Source organism: Meleagris gallopavo, chromosome 4 (assembly GCF_905368555.1).
Source record: "Meleagris gallopavo chromosome 4, MGAL_WU_HG_1.1, whole genome shotgun sequence".
In the NCBI taxonomy this organism is placed as follows: domain Eukaryota; kingdom Metazoa; phylum Chordata; class Aves; order Galliformes; family Phasianidae; genus Meleagris; species Meleagris gallopavo.
Window position 1 is genome coordinate 22,653,127 of NC_139407.1, and position 21,778 is coordinate 22,674,904.

The 21,778-nt window shown below is 33.9% G+C and overlaps 1 long non-coding RNA gene across 1 annotated transcript; it reads left to right on the top strand.

Moving 5' to 3' along the window:
• The first annotated feature begins 13,172 nt into the window (after positions 1-13,172).
• Positions 13,173-20,929, top strand: LOC104910634 (uncharacterized). The gene is made up of 3 exons (XR_793275.4): positions 13,173-13,831; positions 18,360-18,478; positions 19,342-20,929. It is a non-coding gene; the product is annotated as an uncharacterized LOC104910634 (long non-coding RNA).
• The last annotated feature ends 849 nt before the right edge of the window (positions 20,930-21,778 follow it).

Sequence of the window (21,778 nt, forward strand, 5' to 3'; positions counted from 1 at the left end):
GAGCTTTTCCCAGTATTTCTACGTAGTGTCTGACTTGTAAGTAATGTATGCGGTATTCAAGACACCTGTGCATCGTCTATTTTCATGACAGCAGAACAATCTTTTCGATTTTGCTCTGTTTCTTATGGTTTCTTGCACTTTATTCATTTTTCCATTGCTACAGAGCTTCGAACTGAAAACCCCAGGACACCACTCCTAGAAAACAGAGTTCATTGTTTTGTCTGTGAAATTCAGATTCCTTTTTTCCACATGCATCACTTTTTGTATATCTTCCTAATTTAATTTCAGCTGCCATTTTATGGTACAGTTATTCAGTCTTTTTTTCCCACTGAAATGCTTCATGGTTGGTTCCTATCTTCATTATCCTGAATTAACCTTGTGTTATGAAACTTCTTTCTTCACTTTCCCAGTCGAGAGTGAATATACTGAAGAAAGCAGGTGCTAGTACAGATCCTGAAGGATTCTCTGCTGCAAGCTACTCATTCCTTTCTTATGCTTTTTGACTTTCAATTCATCCTTGAAGAATCTTCCACTTCAACATAGAGCAAGAGGAGCTTTCTTCAATGCCTTGGAAGTAGACAATTGCTTTCCATATGCTCATTCATAATCAGGAGATCTCAGTATTCTATTTTTCCTAACTAACTTCAAAAGCTCGTGTTGAAACCAGTAGAGTAGAAGTATTTTCCTCTGTTATCACAACTGATGCCAATGAGAATTATACAGAGTAAAACTAATGAAGATTTAGTTGCTCTTAAAATAACATAATTTATGCCCGAGATATTCAGCCATGTGCAAGCATGTGGCAGTGCAGCCCATATATGGTTCTATGTGTTATTCTCCTTTTACAATATTATATAGGATTCTAGCCAGGAAGTAACAAATGGAGCACACTTTCTCCAAGTTGTTATATATCATAAAACATGACAGAATGCTGACCAAAATGATATGTGTTCTACTAAATACATTACATTTTGAGCTTAAAAGCAAAAAGATTTATTGATAAAATTGTTGTCTTGCGAGCTGGGAAAGTTGAATTCATTCTCATTAATTCATTCAGTTCCTTGTGGAGTTTTAATATTCACAGCTGTAAGGACAGGCCCATATTTTGCCCTCTGTTTACATTGCATTGAGTCTACTGTGTATTAGATTGAATTCAACATGAGTCTACTGTGTATTAGATTGAATTCAACATGCGAAAAAAAGCAAGTAACATTATCTTACCTGGAAACTGAACACCTGTGATATATATGTTTTCATTTTAAAGATGGCTGATTTTAAACATCTCTACCAGAACAGGTTCATTCTTCTTGGTAAGGTTTGAAGAAGAACAGCTTCTTTTAAGGACTGATTTACAGTACTTTGAACATTGTTATCTGTATTCCATCAGTAATTTCTTTTGGTTATCAGGTATACCCATGTTTTAATAATAGCTGCCTTGTGAAATCAGCTCCTCCTTAGACCTACTCCAGGAATAAAACCGTAATGCCAAGTTCATGATATCTTAGTATGTTGCTATGGAAGTGATATTAACAGTATTAGAAATCCAGCATTGCGAATTGTGCAGCAGTGCAATGTAATAGAAACGAAAGCATTGATGTGATAGCAGAAGCAGATTCCTTTTCAAGAAAAATATCATTGATTCTTTGGAAAAACATTGAAGAAAATGAGGACAGTGTATCAAAGGAAAGTAAGTATATTTAGATACCATCTTTAGCAATTGCTGTTTATCTTGAGGATGTCTAGAATGTATAAGCAATGTTCATAATTGTTAGTGTTTTAAAGAGAATGTACGAATGAAAATAAATGAATGGAAAAAATATTCTTATAAGAAAAATGAGATGTTAAGTTTTATCTGCTTTTTGCTTTTGTGATCATATGCTTATTTTCCTTCCCTCCTTTACATTTCATTTTCTTTCCTATATATACTTTTTTTTTTCATTTTTCTTTTGTTTTCATTTCAATTATCTGACAGAAAACTCACTAAACAGAAGACAGCAACCTAGTTCTGTTCCTTTTTAAATGTGATTGTTCCAGTGACAGTTAAAGGATGACTGGCTCTGTCTTGGGTCCTTATAAGTTTTTGATGTTTAGTGACTACTGTATGGCCTTATAATATATATATATTTATGTGAAATTTAAGGTATAAACTGATCAGTTGAAGTTAGTTAAAATGTGCTTAGGTGCATGAATTTTTTAAGACTAAAGAATGGATCAATAAAGTTATTACTAGATGGAAAATGTTATGAAAATATAAGTGATATACGATTAAAGAACAAAAATCATATACAATCACTAGTTCGAGCTTTTGACAGGAAACACAAGCCTTTAGGCATAATTGACTGTGAATGGCAAAATGCAGCTGTTGCCTTTGTTTGAATAGCCTAAGGAAGACAGGAGAGCAATCAAAATGTGCCCTAGCAATAAGCAGTCATTTCACAGCTTTATTTGACTAAAAAGCAATAGCAAGTTAAACCCTGAAGAGTACTAGACAGGATCCTGTGATGTGTTGCTGCCAACTCTCTTGGAGGAGATACTCTGAATAAAAGAATATTCATGTGAAAAGGAAAGTTCCATATAGAATTAAACAGCTGCAGAACCTGCAATCTCTGCATGAAGGATAACACACATTTCCATTTTTGCAGCTGCCCCTCAGCCTCTTTTCAGCAGCTGAAACACCCATCTTTGCTTCCCTTTTGGATCCTATTGAATGCTCCTCAATGGTAGCTCAGAACTACTTGTATATTCTACAGCAATTGAATGCAGTGCTAATAAAACCCATTCTCGAGTGCACTATGTTTTACTTTTAGTATTCATTTTTATTTTTATTTTTATTTCTTGCCAAGAACTTAGTGAGAACGTACTAATTTCCATAAAAATGTGGTGGAGCTGTACAGCTCTGCACAGTAACTGTCACAAATAAATTTCTGTTGTGAGCACAGTTTAAGCACTACAGTGCTTCCAGGAAGAAAGAGAAACCAGATGAGGTACGAATTGAAGGTGGCATATCCCTGTAGCCTAATGCACTGCAATTTTCAAGAATCCCAGAGGCAGCACAGATCTAGAAACTCCAGGAACATACTAGCAACATACTGTTCCAGTTAGAAGTCTTTTCTTTTTTCTCTTGTCTGGGTCTGAGAAAGACTTGACCAGCAGGTGATGAATGCTCTGACCCTGGAAACATTCAAGGTCAGGCAAAACCATGCTCTGAGACACCTGACATAGCTGTGGATGTTTATTGCATGGGAACTGGACTAGATGACCTTTAAAGGTCCCTTCTACCTCCAAGGATTCTATGATAAATTTCTGGAAAATGTATTGAAGAGGAGATTTCCTATGGATGCACAGCAAGAATCTTCTTTGAAATGTTTAAATTAGAAAACAATTTTTTACTGTATATCTGTCTAAAATTTGATGCCAGAAAAAAAAAAATAGTGCAGGTTTATAGTTCATATTTTAAGAACTATTAAAAAAAAAAAAGAAAGAAAGAAAAAAAAGAAAAAGAAATAAAACCAGCAAAAAATCTTTTTTCCACACTAAATCAATCTTTATTTTTTCTACTAAGTTTATACTAGTTCAGAGCAAGCAAGATTTACAGAAATATCTTGGCAAACATATTCTACACAGATGCAATGCATACCTTTTCATAACATACAGGATGTAATGCGTATATAATGGAAGTGTGAAAATTAGTGCATTTCTTTGTTGGATGGAAAAGATATAGAAAAGGCAATTTAATGGACTCAGAAATGTTTGAACTTTTTTTGAAACATTAGTCCTTTTTACACTGAATGGAATAAAATCATTTGAATGACAGGTCTCTGCCTCCCTTGCTATTATTCCAGTCTAGTTTATATGATCGAATAATTGCAGAATAAGACTGGATTCAAAGTATATAAAAATGTAGTGAATTACATCTCTGTGCAATAAAACCAATTGTTGGAACACCCACACTGTGGAATTGCTCTAATTAGAATTGTAGTTTAACCCATACGTTGCTAATACTTTCTCTCAATTCCTCAACAATCACTGCCTTATTTCTCAACATGAGTAATGAAATTATCTTATAAGGTTTGTTAGCTCCAAATAAAAAAAGTTTACTACAAAAGAAAGATTATTCAATCCAAACCCTTTCAAGAAGATAATGCTTAGCACTGTGAACCTAGACACTGAAACAACACTTGTAAGCTCTATTGCAGCTTGGGATTAGTCTTGAAATCAGTGGCAGTCCAGCAGCTGACTTCCTTATACAACCTTGATTCAATTTTGATTTCATGAAATTTCTTATCTTTAAACTGAATGTCAATTTTCTCTGCTCAAAGCAAATCTGTGAGATTACATTCATTGATATTTTTTGTTTCTAAAGAGCATGAAGTTCTGGTAACAGCAAAGCCTATAAACAGTTAAAGCAGTGCAGTAGAATTGCCAGGTCGTGGCCTGAACTAGCGGTTGAGCACTTGGTGAGAAGGCATTGCTAACCCAGGGAGCTCAGGTGTAAGCAATGTGCCTGAGTAAGCATGCATTGTTTAAGTGACCAGAAGTGCTGGAGCCAGGATCCACCCCTCCTCACCCTCATTTAAAGGTTAGCAGCTGAAGAAGCAGTATTTCTTTGGCTAGAGATTACCTCTCCTTCAGCTGTTTTCTAACAGATTGTTAGAAAGGGGTGGAGGAGGATGCTAGTTTTCCTTCTTTACTATCTGCTATTGCTCTATAGTGCCTGTACCCTGTTCAAAGGTACTGTCACTACTGTATTTTGCTATACAGTAAGCAGGTAAAACCTTGATTAAATATTGCTAGGGAGCATCACAAATCAAACTGTTAAGTAGGAGTTTGGATATGAAGTAAATAGCAAGTCATGCCACGCCAGGACTGAGACTTAAGAAAGAGTTTCTTCTTGAAGAACGATAGTGAATATTTACGGAATCACTTTCTGTGTTGGTATTAGAAAGCTTTCTTTTTCTAGATGAGGCTTTCTTTGAAGTTGTAAGTAGTCCAGAGAGGCAAATTATTCAATGTTAATACATACCTACTGTCACATACTTGAATAAATATTATCTGTTTAGCTTCATGATTTTTGTTATTCTTTTTTGATTGTACTTTATAAATGAAAGCATTTTTCATTTAAATTAGTTTACATAGATATTGCCTCAATTTTTTATATATTTTGACAATGCATATTAGTTAAAATCAAATATATGCACCTGTTTAATACTTTAACCATCTAATTTTTCTGAAGAAAGGCAAAATTGTTAATTGGTTGCACAGTGTCTATACCAGAACACTTTTTAATAAAATTGAAAATGTCCAGTTTATTCTGTCGTATTCTAGATTAAGAGATACTGAGTTGGAGTCAGGACATAATTGCATGAAAATGTAGGTGCTTATTTTACAGAACATTTAAAGACTTTATGGAAAAAAAAAATCTACAATTGAATTTCCTCATGTTAGATTTTATTTCTTCATATCTCTCCTCTAAAATTTTACATCCTCCACTGTGGTATGTAGTCATTAATTTTAGAAGTTAAGATGCAAGCATTGCCTTGGTGAAAAGGGCAAAATTACTTGTACTTCTTAATCAAATCTTATCTTGTACAAAATCATGCATGGCCTTGGTGCTTTCAAAGTAGTTCTATGTAAGTACATTAATTCAAAACATAGTTTCACTTTCTTTCCATATGCTTCATTATAAATTTATTTTATAATAACTATACTGAAACACATTTGGATTTTATCCTTAGTGTTTGCCACGTAGTAACAGCCTCAAGATACTGACTGACACTAACTTTTCTTCTGCTATAGAGTAAAGCTTCCTCATCTACTTGTCTTCATCTGAAATTGTTTTGTTCCCGTCCTTTCTTCTAGAAATACACACACAAATGCCTATGTCTTTTTGTTCCTAAGGATTCCAGTCTTTGAGATTTGATCAAATAGCAAGTAAGTTATTGTGGAATGTATGTTGTGTTGTATGCTAATTGATTGTCACTACAAACTGTCATACCTACCATGCATCCTCAACTTATTACAGCTTTGGCTTTCTACTGCACTACCCTGTATCCTTTCTATTCCAAAATTATCTCCCTTCATAATGTGCTGCTTCATGTTAACCTTGACTGATGCTATATTTCTTAGGGGATGATTGCTTGTCATCATACTGCTGGGAAGAATGTTTCCTGTGCTGAAGGACTGTGCTCACTTGTATGTATGATGCATCTATATGAAAACTATAGCCTTATGTTTTCCTTTTCCTTCTGTTCCTGTTTCCCATGCTACAAGCAGTTTTTATGAACTCCCCTTTGATTACTGGTTGTAGTCTTCAAGGTTCCAAAGCCAAACATGGGAACAACTATGTGCATGTTTATTTGTTTTGCTGTTTTTTAAAGTACCTTGTTCATTTGAGAAATGAAATCATGCACTTAGATGCCATTACATCAACACAACATCAAGGTCAGCTTTCCCAGATTAAAGGTGATATTTTAATAGAATAGGAGTTCAGTTATAAGAGACCTTCAAAGACCACCTGGTCTAACTGTCTGTGTGCTTCAGCGCTAACTGAAAGTTACAACATATTTTTGAGGGTATTGTACAAATGCCTTCTGAACACTGACAGACATGGAGCATCAACTACCTCTCTACAAAGCTCTCTACAAAGTATAGGTGTTTGACTGCTGTCATGGTAAAGCAATTGTTCCTAATGTCTTCCCCTGACATGGCTTTGTGCCATTCCCAACCAGACATCTGTTCATGAGGAACAGAGCATGGCACTTCCCTCTTCTTTCCTCTCCTCAGGGAGCTGTAGAGAGCAGTGAGGTCACCTCTTGGCTGCCTCCAGAGTGGGCAATCTAAACATCCTCAACCTCTCCTCATAGAACTTGCCTCCAGCTCTGTTACCAGTTTTGTGGTTCTCCACTGGATGTTTTCAAGGATCTTAATGTCCTTTTTGTGTTATGGAGCCCAGAACAGTGCACAGTATTCAAGATTAGCCTTTACCAAAGCTAAATATAGCTGGTTAGTTATTTTTTGATTAGTCAGTCAAAATCATGCACCATTTTTAGCTGGAGAACATGTACATCAATTTTTATTCTTTTATTTATTTATTTATTTATTTATTTATTTATTTATTTTTGAGGGAAGGAGGGGAGGAAGAGGGAGAGCGGGAGTGGAGCAGGGATCTTTCTGAAGGCATGCTGCTTCATTATTATTTTTTCCACCATCTATGGCACCAGTCAGTACACTTGTGGTATTGCCCTTTGGTTCAAGCTGGATCTATATTACAGCAATTTAATTTGTAGTGGAAATAATTCTCTTTCTTTCTTTTTGGTACTAGGTGATGGTGCTTTTTCTGGTTTTAGTTGTAGTTTCTTCCCTGCTACCTAACATATTACTACAGGAGATGAAATTTAATGTGTTAATTGAAGTGAAATTTTAACTAAGTTTTGAATTTGATCGATAGTATACTAGAGAAATACAAAATATGACAATTTACACCTGTATATCCTATTTACCATATATATTTTTTTAAGTTGTAGCTTTTCCAAATCAAATAGAATTGGTTTGAATTGTGAGCAGATGTCTTTTTATCAGACTAGAAGAAAATATTAAGCTATTTTGGTTAATTTGTGGGTGTTTGACCTTGGCTTAAATAGGAAACTTGTATTTGTTATATTTAGAAAAGGTAATAAATGGATTGAAAGGCTTAGGCTGTATCATTTATCTTACATCTTGACTTTAACAGTTAGGCTATGAGTCTCGTAAAAAAAAAAAAAAATGTTACTTTGGATTTTAAATCTATTTTTATCTTCTAGAACATCTCATCTGTCAATATTTGATTAGTGGTCCTCACTGCTTGAGACAGCTTTTCTCTATCAGATAGATAATCTGAAGCTCTGAGACTGTCAATTGAAGTTTCATCTCTAGGAGGGGGGGGAAATAAAAAAAGTTAGGAGGTAATTTTTGATTACACTTCAACCTGTGACTTTTGCTTTGAGCCCAATAGAAAGTCAGAATCTTCTTGTCTTATCACAGCTAAGACAGACTTTTTTTTCCCCCATAATTACTTTTTTCTCACCTAAGGTTATAGCAAAGTACCCTTTCTTTCCTTTTCGACTCTGCCACTCACCAATCTAGCACAGGTATTTCATGTCTGAGCAGCATTACACACATGTTGTGACTTAACTTGACAGGTGGCTGAGCACCACACAGTTGTTCACTCACCCTCTGCTTCATGGTGAGATAGGGGACAGAACTGTGGAGAAAAGCAGTAGAATTCCTGGGTTGAGGTAAAACTGTTTACGAAGATAGAGAAAAGGAAAAGGATAGTAGTTACGACTATACATATATACATGAATTTATATAAAGCACAAGCAATTGCTGACCACCCCTGACAAATGCCCAGCTAGCCCCTAAGCAGTAGAAGGGAGATATGAACTCCCACTCACTTCAGAACTCCTTCTACTTGATGTCATGCAGTATCGAATATCACTTTGGTCAGCTCCTCTGGACCCTCACTGCAAATGGTCTCTGCTCTGTACAACACTGCTTTGCAGTTGCTGTAAACATTGGTGTGTTATCAGGAAGGTTTTCTCCTAGAACCAAAAACATAGCATCATATCAGACATTCTGAAGAAAAATCCATCCCAGCTCAAACTAAGACAACGTACTATATGGAATTTTCTTTTCAAGTGCATCTTTGAGGTTATTTTCTTCATTGCAATACAATGACTATTCTGAAGAATAAGGCATAAAAAATTGGCTACAATTTCAATCTAAGACATTTAAAAATCAGGAACAGAAAAATTGCATGCTGTTTCTGAAGATCCTGAAACAGCTTGTAGACCTATCTGTTCCAGTTTCAAGTAATTGTCTAATCTATTTGTAAATATGGGGTGCAGGGGAGGAGATTGAAAAATATTTCTAGTACCCGTTTATGAAAATAATGCGTTTAATGCTTTTATACGTTCAGCTTAGTTCATGAATCTGTAATTGGTATTAAGAAACACAAGCAAGGTTTCTCTGTGTACCAACCTTAAGCACTAAAAGTCTAGCATATATACTATAAATATAGGGGTAGATTTCTACCTTTAGTTATCCACATGATTTTTATCAAAATAGATACCTTGCATGTATCATTCACTCTTGCTAGAACGTGTGATCCAAACTTGTATTCCAGAGAAGGTAAATTCAGGGTCTAAGGCAGAATGTATCAATTGATTATACACAAGCAGTTTTGTGTATTTATTTTAATATATATTATGTTGAAAATTGACATTATTCTAGGTTTGTTGTTAGATTTAATATCAGTCAGAGTTGCTGATGAAAAGCTAAATGAAAATGGGAATATTAAGTATAGACATAGAAAATGAATTGAGCTTTTTGTCTGAATGCCAGAATGAAAACTATGGTTATAGACAAAATAATGAGGGATGGAAATGTATACCAGAGACTGCAAGACTTATAGGATCAAATTTATTCACTCCAAATATACTTGAAACCAAGTATAACGAATAAACACTTCCAGAAATAGTAAGAAGGAGCACAGATCTGTAAACCTTCGTGTTAATAGCTAACAATTTCCATAGAATATGTAGTTAGCTAGAAGCCAATGTAGGATTCAATCTGAATGTATCTTTTGGGTTCCTGAATTTAGCTGCAAGGTTTGAGCAGTCATAAGTACTTTTAGTAATTACTGTCCAAGCAGACATATGTCAGAAATGCTAACAGTCAATAGTTAATTGATTTAATTAAACTCTCCTTTTGGTTTCTGGTCTGATTGACTTCTGGATTTGTCAGTTATGTATTTTCCTCTTATATAACCATTTCTGAAGCAATTTTATAGTATGAGTACAGAGCTATTGTTTGCACACACATCAAAAATGCTGTCATCTTTCTTGACTGTAGAGTTTCCTCTAAAATGCGATATTTTATCTACTTCGGGAAAACTGAAATTTCCTTACTGATTTAAATTTCTTTCAACTCTGTCAAAGAGCTTGGAAAATAATCACTAACGTAGAATGGTTATGAAGAATAGGCAACAACTGTTGGCTTTAATCAAGCTTCATGTTGAATCTGTGGATTTCTGAAGACTGAAGCTCCAATCAGTTAGCTAGAAGAATGACCCCGCTCCAAAAGTTGTCTGTTGAAGAGTGGCTGGTAATTTCATATTGAGTCATGAAATAACTTTTCATGGCAGTCCATCTTCTCCAGCTCCTTGGAGATTATGATGTTGGGTAAAATGCTGAGTACAGCAGCAAGAAAATGTAAAAGCAACAGGAGAAATAAACAGAACCTGAAACAGAATTTCTACAGCTTTCCAAAATAGAATTAAGAATCAATTTTAAAAAATAATTCATTTTCATACTATGGGAAATATGCACTTTTGCTAATTTGTTTTTGTTGAAATGAAACTGAAGTCATCTCGCATGGGAGATTTCTACCTGAATGATTCTATTTTGGCATATGTACAGATAATTAAAAGTATGCCTTAAAGGAAAAATCCTAGGAAACACCAACGGTAGTACTCACGGTTCTAGCTTTCTAATATTTAATGAGAGACAGAAATCAAAAAGGTATTTTTTGGCTCTCTTCATTCAGCAAGTATGCTGTGTTCCCTGAAGTGAGCTGAAAAGCCTGTCACTGCTTATAGATGGGTTTTGTACAGCACCTATAATAAAACTACAAAATAGTTTTTACTACATTTTTCAACAGAACAGACATCTTTTGTTCTCTATAGGATACATTTAGGAGTAACTCCACTGAAATGGCATTTTAATTGCTTCTTTTTCTTCCAGATTTCTTTGTTCACCAGTTCAGTAACTGGAATTTTATTTTTTTTATTTGTTTGATACTCTTAAGGCAGTGGGCCAGCCAAGTCTCTTTATAACTAACTCCATGGATGAGTCGTTGGAGCATTATATGACAAATCCTCCTTTATCTATTTGTTTAAAACTTTGATCCTTCCATTGAGTTTTCTACTCATCTGAGTGAAGATATGTATATATGTGTGTATATGCACATGTATGTGTACGTTCCTGTATATACGCATAGACACACATAAAGAGAGAGACAGACATAAACTTAAACTTGAGTCTTTATAGAAATATTTTGCTATGGTTATTTAAAAACTGAAAAGTAAAGTTTTACAGGACTTTCCCTAGTCAGACACAAACTAGAGATATAAAATGAAATGGAACATCAAGAAGGTGGAAATATGGGCACAGAAACAAAGAGGACATCAGCAGAGTTTAATTTCCACTTCATCTTCATTTAAAATGAGAAATTATTATTCACTCATTTCTTTTAAACTGTTGAAAGCATAAATGTCCTGTGTTACACTGATACACAGGAGAATCTTATCTCTCAAGCAGCTGTGCTTGCTCTCTTTTTCAGTTTGCATGTTTGATTATCTGCAAAACGTAAGTAAAAAGTAATGAAGAGATATCTGGAAAGTGGGATTTGGTCATTCCCCATTCTTCGGTGTATGAGAGTTGCATTTTGTAGGGATTCAAGTCTCACTTCCACATCTGTGAAGGAGGATGTTATATCAGTTGCCTTGTAAAGAAGTAATTTGAACATATCTTTTAAAAACAGAAAACCTGGGCTAAAATTACTGTGTATTTTATACTGTAGATGTGTGTATACATCACTTCAGTCTTATTTGGATATTCAGATTCATGCACAGTTTTCTGCTGGATTTTGTACTGGAATTCTCATAATCATGAATTCACCTCTTGAGAGGAATGGATGTCTCAAAGTAAATGCAGAGGAAAACAGTTTGGAAAATACTGTTAATATCTTATTTTGCTTAAGGGAAAAATATTTGGTGGGGTTTTTTTTTTCTGCATGTGTCACATTAACATAGTTAAATGCCACTAACTAGGTGCTGGAGTTCTCATAATTATATGTTTCTCCAATGTTAGTGCCAAAAGGAAGTATATAAATTTTATTTTTCAAACACATCTGAAAAAAAATATACGCTGAAAAGTATCTATGGAAAAGTCATTTAATCAGAAACATTCCTAAATGTCCCAAATATTTCAGTGCTTTTACAATTAAAAGGTTTTATGCTTTATTGTACAGAATAATTTTTTTTTGATGGATTTAACCTTTTTCAGTATTTTTGGTGTTTATTGAAGGCTTCTTTAAACTTGATGAAGTTTTCTTTAACAACTAAAAACAAATGTTTTTTGTGTATGATTTTTAATACTGAAACTCTCCTTTCTTTGTGATGACACTTTCATTCAGTATGAGTTCACTCAGGACAATGTATTCCATTTAAATTCAGTGAAGGAAAGAGCTGAAAGGTAAAACTGCAAGAAATGTTTGTATTTCATTCTGAGGTTTGTACATATTCCTATTCCTCCAAACTGATAGAATATATAAAGTAATATTTTCGTGTTAGTGGATTTAATTCCATACAGACTTCATTGTGTACATCTGTAGATAGTTAATATTATAGAAAATGTTAATTATCTGTTTTCTAAACTGCTTCAAAGACAATGAGAGCAGTACCTTTTTCAATCCCTGCTGGCACTAATTCAAGAAATCAGTGTAATGTTTCTGCTTTCAAAAGTAATAGCTGAAGTTCTGATGTTGTGACTAAAAGATGACACAAAGCGTATAGTGGGGAAAAAAGGAATGACATTTTTTTTATGCATGAGCTTCATTGTTTGCCTTGCTCTGCCTAATCCACTCAGTGTCATTTTTGACTCCTCTCTATTCACTTTTGCAAATCAGTAATCTTTCCATTTTATCAGCAAAATCCATCCTTTCACCCTTTATATCCAGATGCTTGTGGGCAACTTTTCTTTTCCTTTTTGCTGTCTAAAATTTGGATACTTGAAACACCATCTTCTCACACACTTGTCTATCTTTTCAGCTGTTTTTTCCCAACATCATATCTCTTGTCAAATCAAATCCAAGTCCTTTGCCACATTATCTAATACAGAGTTTTGTCTCACGTGTATAAAGCTAATAAACTCTTTTTGTTCTTTGTTTTCTTGATAGCCATTACTGGTTTGTTATTTATTGCTACTACTTTTCTTTCTTGTAACATGCAATCATAGTTTTATTTATAAATATACATGTTTTGTATATATATTGTACATTATTTATACATGTAAATGTATAGATCATTTACTTATGTTTTTATAATTATATAATCTAAGCAAAATTATGGCATAGAATGGCTCTAGATGTTCTCTGACTATACTAAAATTAAAGATAGCTTTATGTAAGAGGTTTTTTTGCATGTCTTCATTATATGCACATAAAGTGAGACAATTACAAAGCTAATACGCAATTAAACTGTGAACAAATAGATGAAAGATGAACAATTTGAAGATAGAATGCACTAGAACCATAGAGGTAAATTCTATTGATTATGTTTATATACTTGACTGCTATCTTCCAAAGCATTTCCTAAGTTAAGGGATGATAATCACTTGATGACATAATATTAACTTAAAAAAACAGACACCATATTTTTAAAGCTGACATATGATCTATATATATAGTAGAATTTAGTTAAGTGTGTTTTTTTACGTGGCTGTGGTCAAGGGACAAATACCTACCTCAGGCTCAGAGAAGAACACTATGCAGTTTAATGCTGATAAAGGGTTATGTTGTATGTTACTTTTACATCTTCGACAGTAAAATTTAGATTCTATTCGGGGAAATGGTAATTGAGAGTTGATATTCTTAGTGCCAAAACCTTTCTGTTTGTTATTTAAAGATGTAATGATTATTTCATTCTTCTGCATATCTTCAAGCATATATGTTTGTATGTACTATGAGTCTCTGCTTCAGAGGATCTCTTCTGTTGTTTGGTGCATCGAAGTGGGTAAGTAGAAAAACATCATTAAATCTTTGGCCTATCCTTTTACTACTAAAGACAGTGACAAGACTGAAAATCTACCCTTCAAGAGCCTGAATATTTTTTTGATCTAGAAATGCTGTCCAAAAGTTCAAGTATGTTGGTTTAGTGAATTTTTTTCTCTAACAACTGCTTATTTTTATATTCAAATCCCTTTCTTATTGTACTGCTAATGTTTGTTTTTTTTTTAATAACATTATTTTTCTTTTGTCTTTTTGTCAAAAACTAATTTCTGATTTTTTTTTAAGTGAAAACATAAGTCCAAGAGAGAAATTAATGAAAATTATTACAGTCTTACCTTTTCTACGCTAGCTGTCACTATTTTGTTTGTCTGGTGTAAACGTGGGAAAAAAAAAAAAAGATATTCTGATCAATTTTTTCTGAACCTATAAATGATAAGGTGTCTTTGTTTATCTGAGAGCTTGATTTTTATAGAATTAGCATGTGATATTTAATGCTAAGCAGTACTTTAGGCCTTAAACTGAGAAGTTAACAGAACTCTAAGGCTTACCTTAAAATTTACTCCGTACTTGAATGTATCAATATACACAGCGTAGAATGACTCCAGTAGGAGATTACTTTTGCACTGACAATGAAACTTCAGCAGCTTTGTGATAAATGGTAATGTTATTTATATGCCAGTCCCTTTTGGAAAATTGGGGAGGTTTTAGACTTTGCCAAGAATTTGACACACTGCTCTAAAAGTTTAATCAGGGATGCTGTGACATTCAATGCTAATTTTTTATTAAAGCTTTTCAAAATGAAACAGAATCTGCTCTTGGGGAAAAAAAGTCTCATGACTGAACAAAACTAATGCTATTAATGTATTTCTTAATGAATATGGTATAAATGATCTAAAATCAGCCATGATCCTGGCTTCACTGAGCACAAACTTCCCTGATAAAAGTTTTGAATTGGAATAGAACTCTGAGGAGTGCTGTGTGAAATTAATGATCATGAAGCAAAGGTTCACAGAGTGTAAGTAGTCAGCTTCTGCCTCAAGTGAGACCAGGGAACAGATGCTGTACAGTAATTTGAACAGAAATTCTCCAATAAAATCCGTCATTCAAAATATCATAAGAACCTAATGGGAAGTTTCCATCGACTTCCTCATAGGTGGATTTTATTTTGGCCATGGAAAATATAATGAATTTTAAATAAGTTCAAGAGGAGCCAACAAAAATAATAGTTACTGTTGAAGTTGTCACTGTTGAAGATTAATGGCTTATGCATATTTCTAATCCTAGAAAGCTTTGCTTCTATGTATTCTTTCCTTTTTTTGTATGTAGTCTGACTTTAGTTCAGTGACACTCTCTTAAGTTAGGAGAATTTAAGATTGCATGGAAAGTATTTTTAAAATATTTTTGTATGCTTTTTTGATTCATAATAATGTTCTTACTAGTGCTTCTTCAGTTCTTATATACATTTTACCTGCTTGAGTAATTTTTCTTTTTCCATCAATATTGATATTACTAAGCTGGGTGATCTGTAATTTCATATAGTAACCCATGTACTTGAAGTTCTCAATAACACATAAAAATAGGACTTTGACTTAAAGGGAGAAGAAAGACCTTTAAAGATAATTTCAGGGCAAAATTCAGATGCTTCCATTTTTAGAAACAATGCTGAAAGCTGTTTAAAGCCCAGCATTTAAAATCAACTAAAAAAAAAAACTTCAGCTAGAACAACTAAAACATTGAGCTAATATTAGAGGAATACTCTTACACCTTAATCAGCTCTGGATTGCAAAGCTGTTGGGCATGCTTTTATGTCATTTAAATAAAGCCAAAGTAGCAGAATGTCTTTATTTGCTAGCGTTCCTTCCTAATTGGAAAGTGGAAAACTCAGAATCAGAACTCAGAATCCTCACTAGTCACATCAACATATGGCTAAAAACAAACTTTCTTGCTCTATGATTTATTTGGTATAAGGCTGCGTCCCAAGGCATGTACTGTAACACTTATACCCTTGTGCTGTTGGGGGTGAAAAAAGAATAATCATAGAATCATAGAATCATAAAGTTGGAAAGGACCTACAAGATCATCTAGTCCAACCATCCTCCCATTACCAGTGCTACCACAACCTACTAAACCATATCTTGTAGCTCCTCATCCAGGCACCTCTTGAACACTGCCAGGGATGGCGACTCCACCACATCCCTGGGCAGGCCATTGCAGTGTCTAACCGCTCTCTGAGTAAGCTGGGTCTTATCTTCTAAAGTACTAGTTGCTATTTGAAACAAGCATCAGATGCTATTGAGCTTACATTGACATGTGGAAAATCAAACCCTATAGGCTGTAAGGATATAGAGAAGATATGTTTTATTGGCAATTGCGCAGAAGCCCTGGTGCAAGGGGGATAATTCCTCCAAGCTTGCACACCATCTGGAAAAATCATGCTACAGATATAGGACAAACTAATACACAATCAATAGTTTCCTGTAATTCAGATACATATTCATTATACCCCCGAAGTATGCAGACCCTCCCCTGTTGCACGTGCATAGTGGGTCATGGGTTGAAGAACTTGTTGTCTTTTTTCGTGAAGGCTTCTGACCTTCCTCGCCATAAACTCCTGACAGAGAAGGGGGGCATTCCCCAAACTAGTTTCGTCTCGCTTTGTGGACTTCTAATCACCTCCTTGCCAGATGTCTCTGGGTTGTTCTCAAACCTTATCAGCATGGCCTTCATCCCCCTCACTATCCCAGACCCAGTGTCTGCTATTCTTCCTTCTCTAATGAGCTCTACATTCCTGCTTCTATAAACTATCTCTAACTATCCCCTTCTATCCCCCTCTATTCTCAGTTACTGTGAAACCTTCTGTCAGCCTTTTACTTTTTATTATGGGGCCCCTTTTCCACCTTTCAACATACCTTGCGTGTGTCCAAGTCTTCTTGGTGAAGGTTATTGTTTAACTACTACTCAAGGCGTTTTAAAGTTTAAAAAAAATTTTTTTAATCCCAATTTCATTCCATGCTTTTCTGGTTCAATAAGAATCCTATGATAGACATATTCTCAGATGCGTTTTTGTTTTTTTGGGGTTTTTTTTTGTTTTTTGTTTTTTTTTTTTAGATTTAATATACACAGTATAACTACATAATATAGTTGTAAAACAGAATATAATTAAATGCCTGGAACAGTAGGAAAGCAAAATCTTTTTATAATTAAAAGAACAAATTTCTACTTGAAGGTGAATTTGGGTTTTCTAAGGGACAGAAAGCTCTTGCTACCAAAGTTTATCCTGCGTAAAGTCTAGTGAGACACTAACTTGCTGGTCAATGAGCACTGGTATATGGAGTTTTAATCTTCTGGAGTCAATAATAATTCTGGTATATCAGTATGGTATATCAGTAACATACTGAAGTGCTGGAATAGCCCAATGAGAGAATGGAAAAAATTAAGAACAGAAAATACATATGTATCTAATCTCTCATAGTTTTAAAACTCCTTTTCTTATGGCTGAAGCCTTAAATTTAGTCACAAATACATTAATTTTCTCTATGGTACAGAGTAGATTTCTGAAAATTATGCTATAAGAATTGTAGAAAATAACAGCTAGCTAATGTATTTCTTTTCCCCTAAAATTTTCTACTTTCCATCTGTGACGGCTTTTTGTGCCAGGGAATGCTACAAAAGCAGTTACTCTGGCATATAGTTAAAACATGGCTTTTCCTTCATTCTAATTTGTGATTGGAAATCACAACTAAGTGCAAGATGAGAAAATTTAAGTCCAGGTATTGAAGATATTATTGTTCTAAGTATTACTTGAGGGCATTAAAAGAAAGTATGGTTATTTTAGGTTCTTCTTTTCCCTTCCAGTACTTCTAATATTGTTTCTGTGTTATATCATATTCCAGGAACATGTTATGTATTTCTAGGCAAAACCAAAGAGGCAGTCACACAAGCAATGTGGTTCTTGACATGGTCTCCTTTGGGAGCAGTGGAGAAGCTTGACTACAGGCAATGTAGTATTTAGTATCCAAATCTATCTTGTTTATTTCACTTGAAATATCTCAGCTGTATTAACTGTAATGCACCTGGGCATTTGGGCTTTGGTTGGCATTTTTGATGAGTTAGAAAGAAGGCAAAAAAAAAAAAAAAAAAAACAAAAACAGGCTGACATGAATCAATCTGCTCATTGTCTGAAAGCAGAAAACTCAAGGACCTTCTAATAGAGAAAGAAAATAATAAGGGATATAAATTGATCCCACTAAAATTGTAAGGAGCAGCAAGAAGAAAGGTGTCTGAAAAAAGACCAATGAAAAGCTACACAGAAATGCACAGAGACATATTTGATATTAAAACTCTCAGTGATTTAATCTGTATATTTAGCAAAAAGGTGACACGCTTTATGTGTTATACAGGGAAGGAACAGCAGGAGAAAAAAGTACAGAGATGACTTGGAGAAATGATATTGTAGTACACAAAAGAATGTTAATTGTACTAAAGACTGTATAGTGATGTACTAAGGCCATGGTCTTTTCCACTTTCTGCAGGAGTGTGATGAAGTCATTGTGGCTATTCATAGCCCACCAGAAAAATGGAAGAAATCTTTGTGTTGAGATTGTGCCTTCTGAGTGGAGAGAAGCCTCAGGGTGTGAGAAATTAAAAACAGGTGACAAAATGTGAAGTTTCCTACAGTGCCCTTTATGGTAGAATGATTCCTAACCTCAAAGTGAAAAAGACATTACTTGACTAAAGTGTCTCAGAAAGTACTTCATTTTGTGTTTTTTACTGAGCATTGTTTAGTTCATGGTTTGATTTTGAAATGTTTTATGTTACAACATAAACATAACAGTAACTTTTGTAGCTTTAATGATGTTTTAATGTAATGAGATCTCATTACAGCAATCTGCTCGTTCATTTTTTGCTGATAAGTAAATAAGAATGCCAGCTGTTTCAATTGAGATACTAAGTCCATGGATTACTAAAAACAAAGTTAATATAGTCAAAATTCCTTTTTTTCTTTTTTCTTTTTTTTTTTTTTTTTTTTTTAGTATTTAGTAGAACTTAGAGGCTGCACACAGGACTCGAACCTCATTAAAATAGATACTGTATGAACATAAAATATATTCCCACATGGTAAATATTAATATGATGTTATTACTTAGTTTAATACTGAAACAAGCAGAATATAACACTTCAAATAAAGTTCCAGGGAGAGAGGCCATGTTTAAATATTGTTGTCAATGTTTAACTAATACAATTTATGTACTCATTCAGAACCCGTGTGAAAGTTTACAAAATTGTATACGTACATTTGAAATTATAGTGAAAACAATCTAAAACATACTTCTCTTTTGTCATTTATCTTAAAAACCTAAGCTCATTTCAGAGTGGTCATCACTACGTATGTATGTTTGTCATATTAATTTTAAGTCTTAAGCAACACCACACCTCGATTGTTCTCAGAGTGATAGGAAGAAATAACCGTCTTTTTTTTTTTTTTTTTTTTTTTTTTTTTGTACTGTTTAACAGAGCGAAGTCACCTGCAAAAGGGTAACATCTCTAAAGGTTGCAGCATCATCTCATCTGAAGCATGATGTACCATAAAACATGTGGAGCATTTCTGTCAAAATTTTCAAGTGAACACTGGGAATGAGACTGTATCTGGGTTCAGAAATCTCCCCATGTGGAGAGAAAAGAAAAAGAAAGGTAGTACCAGAGCACTGACTGCAGGTTATGGCCTTTTGACTTTTAGCAAGATTCCTTTTGGGCAGCAAGCACCATTGGTCTGTATGTTGCTGGCAGATTCATGAAAAGATAAAAGAAGAATAAAACCTCTACCTACTGCTGCATAGCCTGGAAATAATTATGTATACGTTGTCTTCTATCATTCTCACATAACATAATATTTCTTAAAGCTGATGTGCAAATGGTGTCTATTCCATATATGAAGCAGTGGTTTTCTGATTTTTGTGATAACTGTTAATGGATTATATTAATTCGATTAAGCAATCTCATCGATTATGAAATACTGCTGTCCACTAGAAGGTCTTAAGAGTATTTTGTAGAATAGAGATGAATAGACAAGACTACATGCATACTGTGCTCCATAGAGCATTTGCCTCTGTAAAAGGCACAGTCTGCTGACTTCAGCATTCAATAGTATCAGCAGCCCTTTATCAACAATGTTTATCCCCTTGACTCTGTGTATCAGGCAAGAGATCAGTTAGTCGCATTGTTTTTTAATGTATCCAAACGTATACATAGCCAGAACATAATCCTCATATGGATGCCCGGGTTCTGCTAAGGTTAGAACTGACTCATCCAGTGGTTTTTATTTTTTCTAACTGGCAGATTACTACCTGAACTGTACTAAGCAACTACAAGAAGTCTCTGAATACCATAATATCATAAAAGTTCTCTAAAAGGAGTACTGAGTCTAGGAAAAGCACAATTAGAATAATCTGGTTGGTTTTCATATACAATATTTTAAACATAAACTAATGCAACAAACATAACTGAATTTTCTGGGTGTTTCTTTTGTTTGTTTGTTTTTTGTTGTTTTTGTTTTTGTTTTCTCCTCACTAACAGGGCAGAGCATTTTGAAGGGTTCTGTTTAAAACACTGACAATAGCCAAATATTTGCATGGGATATTTTTTCATATTGATATTAATAAAAAACAAACCTTCATTTCTCTGGTTGTAAGAGAATTGTGTCGCTATACATTTTCTTAATGCTTAGTGAAAATATCATATTGTCTATCATCACTTTGCATAATATTTTTGTATAGCAAAATGAACTTTTCAGACATCAAATGGAATTACTGAAATATAATTCAAGTATTTCAGCTTTAAAAAAAATCAGCTTCAAATCAGTAAATTAAGAAGTAGATCTATTCAGGGTACTTTGGGAATGGAAAGATTCTGAATTTTGCCTAAATTTCATTTCAAATTAGCAATTCCATACTGCTCATGCAGTAATTCAAGTTTGACAGTGAGAAACTTTAAACAGCAAGTAACTCTCTTGGATTACAATAATACAACAAGTACAAGTAAAAGCATCTGGTTTTTCAGCTACTGGCTAAAATGAGAGAAGACTTAAGTTTGCTAGGATGTAGTTGAAAAGATCTTTGAGAACTTAATGGCAAATCACACGTCCTTATTTTTCTTCCTTTTTTAAGAAATGCTGTATTCGAAAGTTCTGTTCAAGGTTATATTACAATTACCTTATTTTCAAAAATGAAGATGAATGTTCACTTTTGTATTTTCACGTAACTAGACTTTTGGAAGAGATGTTAAATTTATAATATGGTGTTTACAGTAATTTCCTTTATGACATAAATTATGAGTAGTTAACAATGATCACTTGGAGGAAAAAAAAAAAGCAACTCATCTGTATAATATGGTAGAACCATAAGAGAGGAATCCATAACATTACAGTACATAGTCTTAGCTTCTGCAGAAATCACTTCCAGATGTTAAATAGAATATATATATATATTTTTAATCTTGTGGTTGGAATTAATAGAAGTAATAAAATATTCAGGTTAGCATTTAAAAACAAGTTTTCCTTTGAGATGGGACTTAAGTGTGATTGGGAATGGAAAGCATGCATGATTATTATTATTCATATCTTGCATGATATTAATACAATTTAATAGCCAAAGATGAATATCCAAAGCAGTATCTTTTCATATTAATATGAGGTATATGGTTTAGTAGTATACTTACAAGAACAGTACCCAATGTGTTAGATAATTTGTTAACAAAAATTCCAGTTATTGTTATGTAACCTAAGAAAAACAAGTGGTTCAGTAACATGTTATTCATAACGACCAAATTACTGTAATTTGGTAATGTTTAAAACTGAAGTTCAAAAAGAAAATGTAAGAAAAATACACATCATTCCATCTTCCTTGCATTTGCATACCATTTTACTTCTCATTATTTTGCAGGTTATGTTTGCAAG